Raw genomic sequence first — 17,303 nt, 5'->3', positions numbered from 1 at the left:
CGTGTTGAAAGGACTAGGATAACCGTTAGGGAGTAATATTGTTTCATTTATGATAGCTCATTTTAGATGTCATATCTTGTTTAGTGCATGTGTATATTGATAGTATAGCTGATAGAGAACGCCAATATTAAAATGATGCTACTGATTTTCATCTCTGATAGTGAGTGATAAATACTGTAGGTATTTTTTTTTTAATTGAGTTTATGATTTCACGGTTTCGTAGTTCTAATGGTAAATAATCTAGTACAGAAATTCCTTTTTAGTACAGAAATTCCTCGTTCCCATTTAAGGCGAAATGGACATTCCCATCTCATGTAGGGCATTATTATCTTCGAGAAATCGACTAACAAGCAGTTAGGCAAAATGGGATTGAACCAAAAATAAAGATGATCTTTCCATAATTGTCAAATTATAATGGATTTAAGCTCTAGAATACAAAACAGTAGTCTGTTAACAAAGTCTGTGAAAGATTTCTTACATGTATTGGAAAATATATACTAATATGTATACAAATTTTGCAATTGTCTGGACTCAAAATCCTAAAATGTTTGTTGTACCCTAATTTTATTATGTATGGGTATTAACAGCTAGAAATTTGGAAAATATTACTTCCTTCAGGAACCTGTTAAACTCACTTTTCAGTTTTTCTGAAACAATTTCACAGTTGAGAAGCATTCCTTGTTAGATTTAAATAACAGTAATATTTTTTTAAAAAATCTGTTTAAGCTCATAAGTATTGGAAACTAACGCACGACACTCTCCAGATTTTAGGTGTAAATAAATAAATATTTTCGACAAAACTAATAAATAATGTTTATTGTTTACTTACAAAAAGTTACTATTTACAAAAATATTTACAAAATTGTTCATCACATACATACATACAAAACAACAATTCATACACCACACATACTTTGTTCTATTCAAAATAGAAACTGATTCGGTTTTGTCTTTTTTTTTTTTTTCTAGAATATAAGAACCAATGCGTTCAGTATCAAACTTCCTATCCAACTCGTTTGGCCTGTATACCTCTATTCTACGGGTAATTCGCAACTTATCTGTGAAGAGAAGAACACTTTCTATCAACATTATCAATATTAAAGCACCACCATTATTGGCCTAAAACTAATACTTAAACTACTTTTTGTTCATTGCTAAGAGCTCTGGCCCGGATGACTTGCTGTTATTACTTGGGTAATATGTAAGCAGTATATTGGGTAATATTGTCGTTAATTCTAGTATCTAGAAAGAAACTTGTCTGTTTCTTAAATTCAAACAGGAGTAGCCCAATTGCTTCATGATACGGCATAAGTACCGTAAATTGTCTCCAGGTGGAATCAAACCCAGGACTATACGCACTACACATTTAAGTGAAGGAAAGAATAATCGTTCTGTGCAATAAAGAAGCAATGGAATCAGAATTAAAATTTTAAGTGCTCATTGCAGTATCATGTTATTCTGCGTAAAATCAATAAAATGCATATTTTTTCTAATGGAAATCCTTTGACATAACTAGGCCACAGATTTTGTTAAAAAATTATATAGTTACCCAAATGCATACCTAGGTATTTTGAAGGTTGGTGCATCTTCTAAGGTTATTCACATATTTCTGCACAGAACATTGAAGTTACGAACCATCCTAAACAGGTAGTTTTATGTATAGTGGATACCAATTAAGCCTACCCTTTGAATAACAGGAATATTCTTTCCTAGCAACAAGATATTAATTTCATTTATGTACAATACATTTTTCGGCAATTGTTGAAGCAATTAAGATCAGTGTTTCATTTATGTACAGTGATCAGACACACTTAGTATTCGGAGAGGCACTGCTGGTACAATTCTATCTATTATTGTATTATAGATGTGTTATTTTGGCTTCCTCTGGGGGCACTTTCAAAACTCCGGAGGTCAGTGCCTCCCCAAAAACATATCTGGAAGAAACACTGGTTAAGATGCATGAGTCATTCGAAGTTGTAAAGAAAACATTTTGTTTAGGCTCTGTTTACGTTCTATCCCAGGTGAACTTTTTTAAGAAGGTTAAAGAAAAGTTGGATAAGGTGCTTAGCTCAAATCCAGGATTAAGAAGTAAGATCCAGGAGTAAGATAGAATCAATTAAACCGTATATGTATTGGAAACAGAATCAGTAAATATTTGCCAGATGAATGATTCGAACTTTCACTATCATGTGTGCAAATTAATCGATAATTGCAGAAAGAACCTGAGTACATTTTGTTTTCCTTTAAGATATTAAAGGAACATTATTTATATCCAGGACTGCAGAACTTTCTTGCGCCCAAATAATTCAATGTTGCATGTACACCGTTGAAACATATTCGATACTTGGCCTTTCTATACACAAAGTTGCGTATACCCTCTGTGAATTGGAAAAATTCCATAAACCAAATTTCAGAAAAATATGGTTCATGTTGTATCTATAGGCATCGATTTAAATATTGTCAAATACATCAGTTGATGTTGAAAGATCATTTTCGGCTTATAAACTTACTTTTAATAGACAATACACGAATTTTACACTAGAAAACTTTGAAAAAACTTTTCCTATTAATAATTTTTGAAATTCATTCTGCACACAATAAACAAGTAAATTTGATATAATTGAGAATTGCCTACATCTACAACTTATTATTATTATTATTATTATTATTATTATTATTATTATTATTATTATTATTATTATTATTATTATTATTATTATTATTATTATTATTTTAACAACGTGTATAAACATGAAAATATGCGCCTTGTATCTGAATATTAAAACTAGTTAATTGCCGACCTTGGTAGTCATGAAGTCTAGTAGGCAAAACCATCGTTCATGAAGTTCTGGGTTTGAATTCCGGAGGAGCAAGTATTCAGGCTCGAGCCAAAAATTGTTAAATTTATAGGACACTGGGCAAACATATTCAAAACTGCTTGGCCCGGATTTAGAGTTATCGACCCGGGTGACCCAATCTAAGCAGATGGCTCATCCCAACCGAGCTGAACCAAGCTGATGGCTAACCTCAACAGAGCCGGCTCGATCCATCAGCTCAGTTGGCCTGAGTTTTTGGGTCATTCCAACCGAGCTGACTCGAGTCGTTCGCTCAGTTGAACCGAGCCGAGCCGGTTGACATCACTACCGGGCTGGGCTTCGGCTTGGACTAAAAAATTTCGACGGTGCAGGTCTCAGCCGTGATGATTGGTGCTCACGACATTAGAGGCTGTCCCGTTATAAAAATCCATTGTTGTCTCGTTATCGAGATGAGACAAGATGCGAGCAGTGTCCCCTTTCGTGAGCAACACTAAAAATATTCCACATTACTGCTTACATTTCTCATGGCTTTCGCTTTCCAGTCTAATCAAGCTATGATTTTAAAACGAGTTAAAACAAGCTGAACGAGCGAGCCATTTATCAAATTCGACTCGACTCGAAACTCTACCTCAGAAACAGTGACTCGGCTCGGAACTTTACTCGAAATCGAGTCGAGTACAGTTTTAGCCCGACTCGTGCTCATCCCTACTTTCAAAGATTTTGTGCATATCTGCATGCATATTTTCCAAGCTTTTAGTACATATCTACATGCATATATTTTTTTAGATGTTTAACATTTCATTCCCGGCCTATTAAGCAATTATTTCCTTCCTGGCCATGTGTAAGGTGGCCGGAGTTCTACGTCTCAGGGTGGATTCTGATTTTCCTCGGATATATAAATCCGAGTAGTGTTTCGAAAATCTATTTTAAACTCTAGATCTCGCTTCATACAACCTCGTTGCTGAAAAAAGACTTAAAATCTAATCAAACAATCAATTGTACACCAATTATCTCTTTAATTAAATAAAAAATGTGTGTGGATTAGCCATTTCTTCCATTACTTCAAAGTTAATGTAAGAACAATATCGAATTTCTAATCCTCATAAATGTAATTTCCTTAGGGTAACCTCATATTGACTGGAGGAGAGGACAGCCAAGCCGTGGCAAAGGGAGGCAGGAGAGGTTGCGGAGATGGTCCTAAGTGTTGTGACCATGTGTCTCACGCACAACGTGGGAGAGGTTTTCCCATAGTGCTGCTCATCTAGGCTGCCCTGTCCTCTTGTCAATACGCGGATATCCTTAATAGCAAAAACTGGAGTCAGAACTTAAAAACAATATATGTTTAGAATGAATAGCTGAGAACTATACGGAAACAGTAATTTTTACATGTTAGGACAGAATGTGAAAATACTTACATTTTATATTCTCTACCGAAATAATATCAGCCTTTCGTCGTTTCTCTCTCGCAAACTGACACAGCACATCATTAATGGAAAAGAATACTGCAAACAAATAGAAATATAATGTGATGAAATCTTATTTCGTGAAATTTCTATCAGTCGTAACACTATACTATGCGGCAGTCAAACTGACGTTTATCTTGAGCCAATGAACTCGTAGCGCGTTATTGCCAAACTTCCGGTGAGAAATTTGCTTTCAATGGGCGAATATTACGAAATGTTGAAAAGATTTTTTTTTTGTCTAAGATCATAGAACCATATCTGCCGAAACGGACTTCTTATATTACAGCGTTCGCAATACAACAATAAACAGGCTGATCAACGTGACACTAGCACCCAAGTTCAATATCTATCAATTCGGCTGCCGCACACAATAGTAAACAATCAAAGAAACAAATACAGTAAGATACTAGTGACTTTGATTAGTTTTTCAGCTTTTTTTAAAAATCTCATTATGTAACCGGAAATCATTTATCTTACCAGATGAGTACAGTAATTTCAGTAGTGAGGAAAAACAGAGGTAGCTCTTGAGGGGAGTCACATAGGGTAAAAATCAAACTTTTTTGCGATAAGTTAAGGGAACAAGCTGATCTGATATACTAATTCTTGCGTACAGTTTTCTGAAATCATATGAAGCTTTCCTTCTTTGTAGCATAAACATTTTGATCACTTGTAGCGTTAACATTTATTTATTTATTTTACCGATCCTCAAGAACCGTAACTGGAGGTAAAATTGCATGAGCTAATATTTAGTGTATATCTCAATGATTTTTCCAAATATAACAAATATTAGTCTTCTAAAGTTCAGCCATTCTCTATTAAAATATGCATTATTACACATATATGTTGGTTAAAATTGATCAGTATTATCAAAATCGTATTTTACTAGCTTTTTTCGGGGAGCTGGGCAGACTCGTAGGACTGAGCACACTTTCAAATGCTCCGTTCTAAGTTTTCAAACATACTAATCCAATGAATATATAGAAAGCATCTAGGGCCGGCTCTGCTATATGTGCAACACGTGCATTTGCACGGGACGACAAAATCTGTCATAGTTATAGTTATATTATTTAAAGTAACTATTTCTTGATGGAAACAGATTTTATGATGGTAGTTAAATTTACTAAGCTGACCTATTTCAATTCTACATTCAAAAATCATGTTTACGTTGCATTAGTTTAAGGGGTCACATGGACAGTACTAAACCAAGTGGTCAAACATCCCAGCATGAATTCCTTGATTGTTGTTAAATATAAGAACTCAATTCTCGAATAGTAGCGAATACCTGTTCCACTTAGTTATCAGTTTTGATATGAAAATCAGTCGTGTCTTTGTCACTTACCATTAAAGGTGGAAACAAGATTTAAAAAATTAACAGGTGTAGAAGGAAAATCAAGAAATAAAAATAAAAGAACCAATTGAACTGGAATTGCAAACTGATATATTGAGATTGAAGCAAGATATTGAATTCTATTAAAAAATTACCATATTTCCTCTGCAGCTGTGTTTGCTTTATGTTTCACTAATATCATAGATTATTATTCAAAAAGAGAAAACAGACAGAACGAGATTGTATTTGTACTGTTTAGGTCTTTCTGAGTGCGAGTGTTCTTTATCTCCCCTAAAACATTATCTTTTAAGATTTGTTTTTTCTGGAGAAAGGGGACGTCAAATTGCCTAGAACTTGCCCTTGATGTAGCTCCATGTCTTATATAGTCTCGGTGCTGAAGGGGGACGTTAAACTTCAAACAAACCAAGCGAACACCTTGCGTGTTCGGTGCGCAAGGAAATTAGATCCACATTTCGGTCATTTTAGGTATGTTTAGGATTGCTTCTGAAACTCCTTTCAGAGCATAGAATACTCATGTCCAGATATTGTAAATAACTTTTATAATGTAAACGAAATGGAAAAGAAAAAGAAAAAAGTGTTAAATTTTCCATTAGTTAACCCTTTTAAGATCTTGGGTTTTTGGGGTATTTTTTAGACTTTCAGTCAAGCAGCTATTACATCGTCACTATTTATCCTAGGATCATGGTTTATACCTCATTCTCTTCAGAATGGAGAAGGCTTTGAAACTGTACCATTTACATGCCCATACCATATACCCGGAGAGGGAAAAATTAAGGGGGAATGGGAAATTTTTGCGGGAAAATCTTTTGTCACGCTTTGGGCCCCTATGGAACGGTCCTGTGTGAACGTAGAGGTCTCAAAATCACTTGAAAAATACTACTAGATGTAATGAATACTTGTACAAAAAATCAATTCTATGTCTTGAAAAATAAAGGACAGGAAAAATATTTACCTCCGTATTAACATATAGGAAAATAAACCTAAAATTTCCCCAAACTAAGGACATAATGTAAAAATTTCCTAACAAGTCACTATTTCCCCTAGGACCATGGTTTACACCACATTCTCTTCAGAGTAGAGCAGCCTTTCAATGCTTCTATGACTGGAAAACAAAACAAATACGGACGAAAATGCTTAAATATGAGAGTTATGACGCAAAGTGCCATCATACACCCGCGTACTAAAAAAAATACCATATTGATATATATGACGTCTTTACACCTACGGGGCGTACGCATTCGCTCTAAAACTTACAGAAACTTACTTTGCAATGCTTTTGTGGATAATAAACAAAAGAAACCCGGACGAAAAAGCTTAAATAGGAGAATTATAACGCAAAGTTCCAGAAAACATCCGTACAGTAATAACAATGGGGCTTATGCAGAGTCGTTTCGACACCTGATTAATGCCTTACTACGAGTTTGACTAACGGATGGCTATCAAAAGTGTATTCAGAGTCTCTGATTAGGACTTAGTAGTTGACGAAGTTAATCACATGTGACTAATTAATCTAGAGCAGAAAATACCATTTTAGCCACGGTTTAGCTTGTGCGACACAACATTTCGGATTTCGGATTTCGTGTATTTTCATTTTTACATACTACGGATGCGCACATCTACATTCCGTAGTTGCCACATTTATTTTTCTTACCCGATACATTGGGATTATATTAGTTAATCATACCCAAATAAACTTTTTACTTGTATTGAAAGTAGACTCTGAATACCAAAAAGTACATTTTCCTTAGTAAAGAGCTAGTATTTCACTAACTAGTCTGTGACTAAACGTTCATTAACGAATTCTCTCTGAATACCGCTCAATCTATCATATTAATGACGTATATGACGTCACTACACCTACGAGGCGTACGCATTCTCTCTAAAACGTAAAGAAACTTAGTCTGTGATCCTTCTGTAGCTGGAAAACAAACAAATAGAAAAAAACGGGCGAAAAAGCTCAAATAGGAGAGTTATAACGCAAAGTTCCAGAAAACACCCGTATGGTACAAATTGTATACCATAAGATTTTAAAAGGGTTAAGAGTACCGTATATTCTTTGTATGCTTCTTTTCTTATAACATTCGTAAATGGACTTGATTTTCTTGTGCTCTGAACTACTCATGTAACAATCTATAAATATTAGTCTAACTAATTAAGTTAACGTACCCATGCTGCACCACATCCTCACGGAAATTGCTCCTTCTGTTGTTGGTATCCATATCTCGACTGTTGGAGGGTGCGAAGTTTAACCTTATCTCTGGTCTGTTAAACAGGTTTGTGACTCCTCGAAATGTAGATGAGTGGTTACCTGAAAATATGACAAATAATAATTATTTTATTTTATTGAAATGCGGTACTACACAAGAACAGAGTGGAATAATCGCAGGGCCATTATTTCATATAGACAAACTAAGCAGCCGCCTATTGCGGCGCAGCGGTTTTACTTTTCTTCAGGTATTATTATCTTTCATTTACGTATATACCCACCATCGCTAACGCTTTTCTTCCCTACAGACGCACTCCGGCTATACCCTCCCAGACCAGTGATCGCCAAACCGTCGATCGCGAGCTACAAGTAGCTCGCAGGACATTTTCGGTAGATCGCTCCGGTTTGTTAAGCTTATAAGTAATAAACAAATGTAAGATTTTTTTAAAAGAAAAAAGCTGGTAGTTCTTTATGTTGGTAGCTCACAATAGAATTTAAAAACGGTTCATTAGGTCAGAAACTTCATAAGTTTGGCGACCAACCAGCCTCACCTTGGTATAAAACGTAATAGATCCAAAGGTAATTTCTAGTAAGCACGTTACAAAGTTCACTGTATAAAGCTAAGTATGCATGCACAAGCTCCTATGTATATTATAAAATTTTTCGTAACTGGTTGTTAGCACTCAAGTAATATGCGTGTTTACGCCGCTCACATGAAGTTTTGCCAAGAAAATGATATATTTATAGACATCTCTTATGCCCTCCTAAAATTAACCCACACTTGAAACATGTAGACTAATTTTGCTCATAAAATAAGATTCTTGAAAGTACTAGGAGTCAATTTTGTCAAAACGGCACAGTATATGTAATTTATTTCTAGTATGATCCCCATTGTAAATCTACACCCTCACAGGTTTACTACCTACATAATTTCCTTGTTTCTTTTTGCGAGTTAGCAGATTTTAGCTGAAACTTAAAAAAAAAGAAGAAGAAGAACTCTATTTCTAATCTACAGTATTTTTCCGCAACATTCTTGTATTTCAACAACAACAACGTGAAAAATTATTTCGTTATTTTATTCTTGTAGTTACTACGTGCAATATTAATGCTTTATCAGAGTAGAATTGAGCTAAGTGTAATTAGACCAACCATCACTCAGTGCTAACTGTACCCGAGAAAGGTTAAGGTATCCCATAGGTACGGTTCGCCCTAGGGGTCCCTTACGGTCTATATGGTCCTAAAAGCATTGGGCGCTCTTCACAAGATTGAGAATGGAACTAAAACTAAAAGCATTGGCGCTCTTCATAAAGTTAAAAATGGAACTAAGACTAAAAGCATTGGATGCTCCTCATAAAGTTCAAAACTGAACTAAAACTAAAAGCATTGGACGCTTTCAAAAGGTTTAGGATAGAACTAAGACTAAAAGCATTGGGTGATCTTTCTAAGATTGAAGATGGAGTTAAGACTAAAACTATTAGACTCTCTTTATAAGGTTGAGAATGGAACTAACTGTAAGACTAAAAGCATTGGGGGCTCTTCATAAGCTTTGAGAACTGAACTAAAACTAAAAGCATTGGGCGCCGTCACAAGATTGAACTAAGACAAAAGGCATTGGGTGTTCTTCCTAAGATTGAGAATGGAACTAACAAGGAACCCTAGGTATCTATCAGAGCCCGATTTTCATGAAACTTTGTATATAGAGGGAGTACCTCGGGAAACTCGCACAGCCAAAATTGTAGCTGCAGAGTCCAAGACGTTGGGACACTAGGGCCCGAGAAAGGTCAAAAGTGGATTGTCAGCACATTAAGGACATGGTGGGAAAATGCACGTTTTTCTTTAAAACTAATAAGTGTAGCGACACGCAATGAGCATACATGGATACGAGATGATCGATATGATCTGTTAAAAGTTTTAAAAAAGAATATCCGCCACCTTGAAAGAGGCCATGTTGAAACTGGTGCGATTAGTGTAAATGAGAAGAGAGTCATGCGATGCATTAATTTTAACGTAAATACCCACAAAAACCTGTTGGTGAAGTCTGTTGTGATACTACATTATTCCTGTGCTTCTGGTAGAGTGGTTTAAGTACAAGATAAGCAAAGAGTATCTCATGACACTCGAGCAGATGGAGGGTATGGAGCACTATAGGTGGACTGATATGACGTTCTGATTTCTGTTCGAATTAAGTCAAGTCTAATAAAAAGTTACAAGTTAATGTCAACCATGGCGTTATTATGAAGATTGAACCCGTCATATCAGCACATCCACACCAATTACATGGTGACTGTGACACAAATGATGTAATGCTAAAATTATGTTTCGCTCGGTTTCTAGTTCCACTGATCCCACTCATAGCACTCCATAATCTGCGTCTGCTTGAGTGTCATAAGATACACTTTACTCACCTTGTACCTAAAGCACAGGAATAATGTAATACCACAACAGACTTCACCAACAGACCAGAATCACAGGAATAATGTAATCCAACAACAGACTTCACCAACAGGTTTTTGTGGCTATTTACGTTAAAATTAATGCATCGCATGACCCTTTTTTGATTTACACCAATCACACCAGTTTCAATATGGTCTCTTTCAAGATGGCGGATATTCTTTTTATAACTTTTAACAGATCATATCGATCATCTCGTATCCATGTATGCTCACTGCGTGTCGCTACAATGATGAGTTTTAAAGAAAAACGTGCATTTTCTCACCATGTTCTTAATGTACTGACGATCCACTTTTGATCTTTCTCGGGCCCTAGTGTCCCAACGTCTTGGACTCTGCAGCTACAATTTTGGCTGTGCGAGTTTCCCGAGGTACTCCATCTATATACAAAGTTTCGTGAAAATCGGGCTCTGATAGATACCTAGGGTTCCTTGTAAGACTAAAGGCATTAGACTCACTTTATAATGTTGAGGACTGAAGTTTATGTGGATATTAGGGAGCGAAGTAGTTTGCTCGCACCCAATGCTTTTAATATTATTCTCATTTCATTTACCCCAGCAAAAAGTATTTTTTTCCTTCGGTTTTTGCATATTTTTTTTAAACTTTTGTTATTAAGGCAATAAGACTGACAATAATCTAAATTTTAAAACATGTAGAAATATTGTATTGTCATTTGTTTTTTATGTATCCACACAAAACTTCAGAAATCTGGTTTGCAATTTAAGTTATAAGAACAACTCTAACAGAAGAGAAATAACTTAGTAAAAAAAAAAAACATTATTTTCTTTTTAAATAAAGATCTTGAAAATGTCGTACCTTCATAACTGTAATGAAGCCTTGTCCAGTTTTGACCATTGTGTGATTTACCAATGGTAAAAGCACCGTTTCTTTCTTCAAAAGGAAAATGTGGCATCCTGATGGAGTAAAAGAAAAGGAACTTCTGAAAATAAAGAAGAAAAACAGCGTTACTTAAAAAGATATAAATGAAATTCATAATGTATTTAACATTACTTCCGTGTCTTATTGTATGACTAGCGGTTAGAAAAACTAAAAATTAAAAAAAAATAAAGGTCAACCATTGTATCAAAATAACCTTATTTTGTGTTTGGATAGTCAGTTGAAATGAATCCCAGAAGAGAAAATGGTTTTCAGGATATACAAAAGAGAAACGAAAATAAGAAAACAAAAGAATGATTAATTGTAGTCTAACTAAAAGGGACGTCCCTTCGGTAAAGTTTAATCGCCTTCATCAAATTAAAGATAACCTAATTTACTAATTGTCATTTTAGGATGGTTAAAAACGACTATGCTTTTAAGTTGGAATCGAATCAACGATGGGAAAACACTTGAGCCACACAGTCCCCCATAGAACTTTTCTGTTGTATGGAAATCATAATAGTCTACACATATGAATCGGTTGAAATCTCGAAATTCGAATTTTTGTTACAACTATATACAAGAACTTCTTCATTTCCATAAAGTCGCTCAAAATTACTCGTGAAACTTTAACATCCTTAAGAAGATCTACTTCGGAAAATGAAATGAAATTAAATCTTTGAGTTTAACATAACAGGATTATGTCCTTTAGGCTAAGGGAGACGAGTTTTAAGGCAAGTGAATAATGATGGCAGAATTGGTGGGATAAAAAAGTGAGAGGAAAATAACTCACGGACACGATGTTGGTCATCTCACATCTTACTTGGCAGGAAATCGAATCCGGGACCCCACGCACCAGAGGAGAAGCATCCTACCACGGAACCACTGTGCTCTTCAGAGACCTACTTTGGATTATAGTGTTGTCCGCGAGACGAGATGAGAAATTAGGTTTTCTCGTTTTCACTTTCTAAATTTTGTAGAAATCTCGTCTCGTCTCTCGAAAGATTTTTCTCGTCTCGTCTATTTTGTAAATTTATGCCTCATTTTTGCTTAGTTTATTATAGAATTTATCGAAATCCTTCCGCGTCACAAGAGGTGCACGAAGGATGTGATATAAGCATATAACAATATTTAAACCATATGTTGACAAATGCTGCATAATCAATTTATCAATTTTACCTTTTCTATAATATAAATCGTGTAATACTTAAAAAAAAAGTTTTGAAATCTAAGATTTGGGTAAACTAATGTTGCTAACGATAGGTACTCGTGAAATTTCTCATCTCGTCTTCGTAATGAGACGACAATTGTCATGTTTCTGGTTTCATCTCGAATTTTTTTTTAAAAAAATAAAAAGGTGCGTCTCATCTCGTGGGTAACACTGGGGAATTACCTAGAATTTATTTAATTAGGTATTAAATTTTGATAAGATAAGAGAAGATAAATGAAGTATTAGTCACCATAACTTCCAAGATTTTTTTTGTTGTGAGGCGTTACGTGGTGACAACAATCACGTTTATTTCTGTTTTGCTGATAACGATTATAAATCTTAAAACAGAGAGTCTCAAACGTGGTAAGCATAGCTATCTCAAGAATACACAAACGACTTGATGGACATACACGTGCTTGGAGAGAACTGGTTAAATATTTCCCTCCTTTCCTAAAAGACAGGCCTCCATACAGTATGGAGTTGGGCAGTGTCACAATGATATACAGGATGTTCGGAAATAACACACAATACACACACACACACACACACACACACACACACACACACAAAACCTTGGGAGGTGAATCCTCATATGAAAACAAACAAACAAAAAAAAAGTAAACCAATGTAGGAGCACAAATGCGTCATTTCGGGTTAGAGCCAGCTGAAAATTGGTCGGGACAATATCAAAACGAAAAAAAAAAGCCACAACTCATGAACGAAATGTCCCATGAAGGTCAGACAAAAATAAAATAAAATAAAATAAAAACACATATAGGGATGATTCTGAGTATGCGTTCCATTAATGCATCAGTGGAGATGGAAAATGTAATAATTTTCGGTTTCTCATTCATTGTTTTGTGGAAATTCTCATGAATTTTCTTCTATGCTTACAGGCCAGACATATGCAAGTTAGACCAAGGGATGGTCCAATCACAGAAGATTTACTAGCGTCGTCGAGGGCCATACAAAACAATGTCTAACGTTTTTACATCAATTGAATAACTATACGCATTGTACACTAACATCACAGATACACAAACATTTATAACGATCACCAAAATATTTATTTGAAAACAGAAAAATCAATTTTCTTACTATTTTAGTGGGAAACTTGACCGTTTATGCCCTAAATTACCCTTTCAATATTCTATGATACAGTCACGAAAGGAAGTATTCTTCAGTTGACAAAAGTTCTTTTACTCTCTAATAAATTAATCTATTAGAGTACCGATTTTTGGCAAGTTATCAAATTATAACTATTCTAAGGATAACAACAAAAAGATTCAAATTAATTAATTTGTTTCCAAGTTATTGGCAAAAGAAAATTTGTCAACTGTCAAATTCTTTTCCGTGTATACACTGGATGTTCCAACACGGACGCTGTTTACAAAACGGACATCAACTATCCAGGAAAAGTTTTCAACTCAGTCTGAGGGATTATGTAAGAAACATGATCAATAACGGGTCAGGTGGTCTGGATGAAAGGGTTCTGTTAGTCGGGAACGACCCGGGGGCCGAATATTGCACATGTCTGTTAAGATGGGTTGCCACGTTAGAAGAACTTGTAGCTGTCATAAAAAAATAAAATCTTGAAACCCTACCATATTTCACCGTGTACACATAGTACATGAAATCTTTGAGTTTTACGTCCCACGGTTATGCCAGTTAGGCTAAAGGAGACGGTGATGATGAGTAATGAATGAAATGGTGGAATGAAGAAAGTGGGAGGAAACGGGAGAACCTCCCAAGAAAACCCACGCACATGATGTTTGTCCACCACAAATTTCACTTGGCGGAGGCTGGGATTGAACCCGGGACCCGAAGGACTAGAGGTGAACGCTCTACCACTGAGCCACCGCGGCCCCTCGTGTACTCATAGTCTTGAAAGGGTGATAAAACATTTTTTCAATCTTGCAAGGAGTCGAACAGTGTCCAACTTTCTGGGACGTCTTGCTTGCTACCTGCTATCGCCCTCCCGCTGACATAAAGGAAAAACCAGTTTCGCCGCTTCCGAAACAACGAATTTTTTTGGACAGGGAGGGGCAGTGCGCCAAAATACACGTTTTTAATGAGGAGGTTAATTGTTTGTCCACTAGACTGCAGTCCTGCATGGGTGGTGATACCTTTCTTGCTTACAAGAAGTTGTAAAATCTAAACAGTAGTAGATAGAAAGATCGGGTAGCAAGGTCTTTTTATATGACAGCTACAAGATTCATGTAAAGTGGAAACGTGGTCTTATAGGTGAACTCTGTTACCGCATGCTCTGTTTTACATCCACTGGTGCCTTAAAGAATTTAAGAACAAAGTAATGGCTATGTTCGTTTATTCAACCTAGATCCAATGTATTTCGATCACGACATATGATTCTTCATATACCGATTGCCTATTTTTGGCCGGCTATAGGCCTATAGCTTGGAAATAAAGTAGTCTTGCACTCATGTTTCTCTTTATATATATATATTATTTTTTCATGCTTTCGTGAAAGGATTCATTTTCCACAGTTGTTTGGTGTTCTTTCCGCTATGAGCTAGTTTGTTTTTCTTTTCTTTTCTTTTCTCTTTTTTTTTAACTTTATGATTTGATTTGGTTTAATTTTATAGAAGAAATTAAATGATTTTTCTTAATTCATGTAGTGTAAAAAAAATGTCATTCATAAGCATACACAGGAATGAACCCAGAGGGTATTGGTATACAGGGTGGCCCAAAAGTATGTATACACCCTTGCATTGATCAAAGTATGAAATTCTAGCTTATAGGTTTAATTGCTTCGGCTGTTCCGAGCTTATGATATAAGTAAAAAAAGCCTTTAAAACTAATAAAGAAATTAAGTCTACCTGATTGGATAACAATAAGAAATGATATGAAAAGCAATGAATTGATCACTACGGGACTGCATATTTGTTTTTGGGCCACTCTGTATACAGGGCGGTAGCCAGCCCAAAATTGTAGGGGGGGGCCCGATCCAACCCATATTATAGTTCATTTGCAAGCCTACCGTGAAAATTTTGGGGGACCAGCAAAAATTTAGGGGGCCAGCCCCCGTAGACCCCCTCTGAATATGGGTCTGTTTGTATATCCACGCCAAGAAATACGAAAAACGCATTCAAAATATTGTATTATAATGAGAAAAAACCATGTTATGGAAAGAAATTTCACCTCCTTCTTCAAAATAAAGTACTACGTTCGCCTAGAAAATTACTGAGTGGAACATGATCCCCCGTCTCCCCTCACTAAAGCATATCTATTTCAAGTGTGCCCCTGCTGGCGCTGCTCTTGATGTGTGTTATCCCATACCTCCCTCAAAAGAGGAGGGGCAAGTTGCTGTGGCCGAGATCCTTCAATAGTTGAATTCGAACAGGATTCTTTCCCCAAAGTAAAGGGAATGTTTCATCCGTAAAAAGGTGGCGGGAGTGGGGCCGAAGTATGTTTCACATATTTTTCGAGGCCACACTTGAAATAAAAAGGCTCTAATGACACACACGTGCATAACAGTGTCTGAATTAATCTTATTTTTTGCGGTTTTTTTTTTTTTTTAGAATAGCCTTTTGTACCCATGTAAACGGGAAGTCAAACAAATGAACTTCCATAAACAATTTTTTGTTTCCTCATGAATAGTTCATTGCTACATTTGCCAAAACATGTGATTGTAACTTCACGCAGTGTGAAGACTCAAGTTTCAGGAAGGCAGCTTATTGAAAATAATAATAATAATAATAATAATAATAATAATAATAATAATAATAATAATAATAATAATAATAATAATAATAATAATAATAATAATAGTTATAGATAGTTTTATATTTTAAAAGAAGACTTTTGGTTTGCTTTTAGTAAATAAAAATGCCCGTCCCTCTGAAAAAATCATACTCCTCCTAGAACAACTTAATGGCTATCGCTTGGCTATGCTAATCTTGTTTGCTAAAAGTAAACTTTGTATAACTCAGTGTTTACAAGCTTAAAAAAAAACAATGTATTATTAATACATATGTATTATTAATTGATGATTAGGTACTTACTGTTCTGACGATTCTGTCAAACAATCCTTATGAAATCCTTTCAACACTACGACTGTTGTTTGCACCGAGATTTCCAACATAAAAGTGCAGCGTTGAGCTATTTCTCCTTTTATTTGTTTCGTTGGCTGATCATAGTTCGTCCCTTTGAATGGACTGTGACCAAGCGCCACAACGCATTTTCTTCTTAATTTGTTAATGGGAAAATACGAGTTAATGATAGAGACAGAGACAATAGCTCAAAGGTTGATCGATAGATGTCTCTGTGGTCGAGGTCACGTAGCTATTTTAGAACCAGGTTAAAAAAGAAAAGAAAACAAAGAAACACATAGCAATTTTAAATGTTTTTGCGTTTTAAAATCATAAACTGAAGATATCACCCAAACTGTCAGTGGTGATTTCAGATTTCCCCGGGGGGGAACTTCACGCAGGGTGAGTGGTGTGAAAGTAGCATTGCGAAAAATAATGGTAATCCACTTTGAGCATGATTGTAATATTCCTCAGTAGTGTTGAATTCAGGTATGTTCAAGGGGGTCTGAGCCCCCTAGAATTTATATGCGCCCCCTCTAGAATATCTATACACATGCATTAAAATATTTGCTTTTTTCTGTTTAATTTTTTCGGAAATAAAAGAGGCTTAAAACCAAAGATTTTTTGTTTGTTAAAGAAAATTACTTTCTTCTTTTGCCCAAGCTAATTGTTCAAAGTAACAAAGCGCGTTCTCGTATGAAGTCGAAGTTAAAAGTTTGGAGATTAAATACAGACGCACACAAACGCTTTACAACGTTAGTTAGTGAAAAATGGCAATATGTTGGTTATTGCAACTGACCAGACAATAAGAAGTCGCGAGTTTTGTTGCGACAGATTCCTACTGCTCTATTGCAGTCGATAACAGAGCCCCCCTTAAACTTTTAT

The 17,303-nt window shown here is 35.6% G+C and overlaps 1 long non-coding RNA gene across 1 annotated transcript; it reads right to left on the bottom strand.

The window, feature by feature from the left end:
• Window positions 1–788: 788 nt before the first annotated feature.
• LOC145692847 (uncharacterized) lies at window positions 789–16,580 on the bottom strand. The gene is made up of 5 exons (XR_014132654.1): window positions 16,392–16,580; window positions 11,100–11,223; window positions 7,794–7,935; window positions 4,232–4,318; window positions 789–1,058 (listed from the first exon to the last, which is right to left on the bottom strand). It is a non-coding gene; the product is annotated as an uncharacterized LOC145692847 (long non-coding RNA).
• Between the last annotated feature and the right edge of the window lie 723 nt (window positions 16,581–17,303).

The sequence above is a fragment of the Thermobia domestica genome, chromosome 8, assembly GCF_964235325.1.
Source record: "Thermobia domestica chromosome 8, izTheDome1.hap1.1, whole genome shotgun sequence".
Taxonomy (NCBI): Eukaryota; Metazoa; Arthropoda; class Insecta; order Zygentoma; family Lepismatidae; genus Thermobia; species Thermobia domestica.
This window is presented reverse-complemented; position numbering and strand designations above follow the sequence as displayed.